Here is a 4,502-nt window from a genome sequence, read left to right as displayed (position 1 = left end):
CTTAACATATTGTCGGGTTGTGTCATATATGATTATGAAGATTTTTTTAATAAACTTTGTTCTTTTTTAGAGTGAGTAATATTATGCAAAGGTGAGCATTTGAGAAGTTCTTGCTTTTGTAGGAAGGTTTTAGTTCTCAGTATAAAAGACCTATGGTCTCAGTTCTCCGCTACAAAAGATGCCTAAAACGCTATTGTTTTCTGTTCTCTTTTATCTTATTCTATCTTCGCAAAGCACTTACAGTTCTGACAATTTTGAATTTTATTTTATTTTGCGGTAACAGAAAGCATCAAAGAATATAGAAGTTGTTCTAATATATTAATTACTTATTGTTTAAACTTGACATAAAGTAGATTTATGTACCCATTGTAATTAAATCTTTGTATTTCATTTCAGATTCTTTTTTTAAATTATAAATGTAGTAAATTTACATGTTGAAGTATTTTTTTTTATTTAACAAAAGAACAAATACAATTCTTTTGCCATATAAATAATTACACGTGTTGCACTAGATGCTTACGTCAGGGGAAATGTTAAAATAATTACTTTTTAAAAGATGTTTTAACTAACAAACAGGAAAACGTTGTAGTAAAAATGAACAAAGGAAAAAAAATACAAAAAACAAAAAAAAAGAATAAAAAAAATTAAATGAAACAGAATTAAGTTAATTTTTTTATTTTTAATTAATTTCCATATTTATTTAGTTAGTAGTTTCCTTTGAACGTATAGTAGTTTTTAGTAATACTTCTTCCGTTTGACGACATAAACGTGCATGAAGCATGCCAAAAGCATCTTTTCAAGCTACCTCACCAGTGCCACCACACTCATTCACTCACATTAGCAACTAAATCCAGATGTTGTCGGTCTGTTTGTATGACGGACTGCCTAACCCTTAGCACGATTATTTCATCTATATGCGATTCCATGAAATAGCAACAATTTTTTTCTTTTTTTTTTTTTGTAGACAACAATTTTATACACAAACTGCAAAAAGCACAGAAGGAAGAATACAAAAGATATATTGTACGAGTATAAGAGTATGTATATAGGTACAATATAAAGTAAACATATTTGGGGAACATGTACGTATCGCAACCGTACATGTACGTATCGCAACCGTACATGTACGTATCTAGACAGACGGACAGACATTAGCAGTAAATCTCATCCGCTTTTGCGCTTCAAAATAATCTATATTTCCGTTCCTTGAATATAAGTTTTTAATTTCTTTTTTACTTTTAATATTATAAGTATGTAAATATATAATTTTTATTTAACTTGCTGGTTGTATGCATTTTCCCCTGCCTTTGCTCTTGAGTAATCGTCTCATTAATTCGCACGTCATATAAAAGAAAGAAAAAGATTTGCATATCAATACAAGTCTGCTACGCAGAAGAGTACAAAATGCTTGGAAATGTGCAGAATTTTTGTAAATTTTTTATTATCAAGAAGTGGTTCAGATGTTTGTCTTCTCGACTAAAATTCAAGAAAATATTTACAAGGACTACTAATTCATTTTTATTTCAGTCATAAAAATGCATAAAAGAAAATTTATTTTCATATTGAAGGTTATTCGATATTAAAAATATTAGACACTGTCACAGGCAGAAATAGATACACTTGCAATGAGAGCAGTAGGCATTTTAAAATAAATATCATAATAAACGAAAGTATTTAATGAGGTTTTTTGTTCATTATTGTGATTTATTTGTCCATATGGGTAGCAATTTATTTGCAATAAAAGCTTATATAATGTATTATATTATTTTAATAAGTAAGACTATTAGAAATATTTAATAATTATATTATTATACAGACTATTAATAACTATATATCTGTTCTCAGGATAACTTCGCTTTTTGTTTGTATTTATTTAACAACTTATAATCCACGATGGCATTTATGAATACTATAATTTTTATATGAGAATTTTATGATTCGCTGAAATTTTTACTGCTCTCATACAAAATTGAAGTACTAATATTATATGACTTGTTTGAAGCTACGATTATTTTGATGTTCGAAACGGTTCGAGTATAATCGCACATTATTTTGATTTTCAAGTGCACTCGAATCATTCAGATATATTTTAACATATATTATTTGAGAATTCGCTGTCATACGTATTTATATAAAACAATATGAAAGTGAAAAGAAACACTTCTAACAGTATCAAGTTGCTCGAATTCAGCAAGTAGTGCTAACATCATCTCAACCACCACGAACGTTATCGAATAGACAAAATGTTCGAACTCGAATATATCCGAGTTCCTCAAATACTTTTAAGTGCAAATGCTAATGGTATATGCAATGTCTCGCCATATTCTACTATTTAAATAAAATGCAACTGAAATGATATTACTACCTATATATGAAAATAAAACTTTGCTAACCTTTCCAAAGGATGGATGTTGGTAACTTTTTATGAGAAAACTTTAAAGTAAATCAATAAATCATTTAAATCAAGAATTATTTAATATAGCAAGTAAAGAGATTCATTAGAAAAACCATTAAATTTAAAAATAAGTATTATATGATGTGATACGATAATATTAGTAGAATAGCACTGTCCTATTGGATAAACCGTCCCGTCCTCCTTTTTGCAAACTATATCTCTATAATGCCGTTTTAACTCCATTTAGCTACATATCCATCGTTTAAGATGGTTTTTATAGTGTTTACTTTATCTATACTATATGTATATAGTATGACAATTTCTCTAAAATAAAATAAATTTCTTATCATTATTTAGAACAATTCAATCCATTTTAGCTTGATACTCTACTTAAACAAAGATAACTTAGCTAACGACGCGATTTGTTCCAGACAGTTTTTACTATATACTATGTTATATGAAATGCGTCTATAGTTTTTAGTTTTTTTAATTAGAATTATTGCTCATACTAATTTAACAATACTTTATCGTTTTTGTCTTTGAAAATCATGAAATTTTGAAGGTTTATGTTGACGACCAAAAAAACTTGATTCTACTTTTAGTTAAGGAGTCATATTCTGTTAGAGTACAATAAGTTAATAATATAACTCATAAACTTACTCATGTTTTTAAAGATGAAAGTAACATGAATATAAAAAAACCTCAAAAAATTCCCATGTAAATCTAAAGTAAAAAAAAAAAATAACAATGAACTCTATTGTGTTTCCAAGTGCCACTATAAACCTACCCTGAATATTAAGGTCAGAGAAGGCAGTAAGTAAAGGCGCAATATTTCAAAAGCACACAATTTGAACTTTTGGGTCAAGCTCAATAATACAAAGAGTAGAATGAATGTGTACCGTTCTCTGTATATTTCTTAAATGTTTTAATATTTAATACTAAACATTCGCACTTCTCTGCGGAATACTTGTAGATCAAAGCATCAATAATGAGTAACGATGATCATTATGAACAAAATCATGAGTGGTGTCGTAATTAATGTTCAGTTATTCACATGAAATCTAATGAACTTTCAGTCAATATGCGTTGCATTGTATTTCTCTTTCTTTATTGCAATTATAGTTTTTTTTTGTATTTTTTTCTAACTTTTCCTTTTTCATTGTTAGTCACTCAGTTTTTTCGTTTTCATTTTATCAGAAAATTTCTACGCCTGAGCTAATTACAAAAGCATTATATGTTAACTTGGAATTTTATATAATTGTCATTTACAGTTTACGAGTTAAGAGAAAGAAAAAATGTGATCGGTTAAATGAACAGTTTAGTGATCGCTACAACAACTAAATGCTAGAAAAAGGGGAATTTTTGGGAAATCCAAAAAGTACAAATTTAATGAGTCATTAATTGGGTACTCAGAGTCTTAATTAAGATATTCAAATATTTAGTTGTGAATCATAAATTTAAGTTCAGCTTCCTTTCTTACTCTTCTTTCAGTGGAAAAGAGGGTTTTGACTTGTTCCATAGTGTTCTATTCGAGTTTGAAATATAAGATATCTTTACATTTATAGCGGTTGTTGAATTTAAAAGCAATATGGTAGAAGTATTAGTTGTTCTTTCCAAGCTTCAATTTCAAAATTTCCTGAACAAATATCAGACACCACTCCAGTCAAGGTTTGGATCTTAACTTAAAGAGTAATTAGCAATCAATTAGATTAATATTATTCGATATAATAATATACAGAAAAATTATGGGTTTACAGACCGTTCACCAGGGTATAGCTGGTACGGATGTAGCAATGAAAGGATCCCAAGATTTGTTTTTTAAAGGTATGTAAGCAAATTTTTTTAGTTTGGCCTTTTAAAACTTTATCGTTATATAACAAAACGGTAATATTGTTCCTAACGGTACAAAAAATGTTAGGCATCGGTATTCTAGACTATCTTGAATCTATTTTACTGTTGTAGTATAGCATTTTGAAGTTCTTTTTACTTCTTGAGTAGTTAAATATACCAAAGGTGTATCGGGAGAACAAGAAGTTAAATTTTTAGTCTTTTTTAAACTACATCAAAACTGATCTAATACATTTAGAGTACTTGTGAGTTTACTTTT

The sequence above is a fragment of the Teleopsis dalmanni genome, chromosome 1, assembly GCF_002237135.1.
Source record: "Teleopsis dalmanni isolate 2A chromosome 1, ASM223713v2, whole genome shotgun sequence".
Classification (NCBI taxonomy): Eukaryota; Metazoa; Arthropoda; class Insecta; order Diptera; family Diopsidae; genus Teleopsis; species Teleopsis dalmanni.
Note: the sequence above shows the minus strand (reverse complement) of the source record.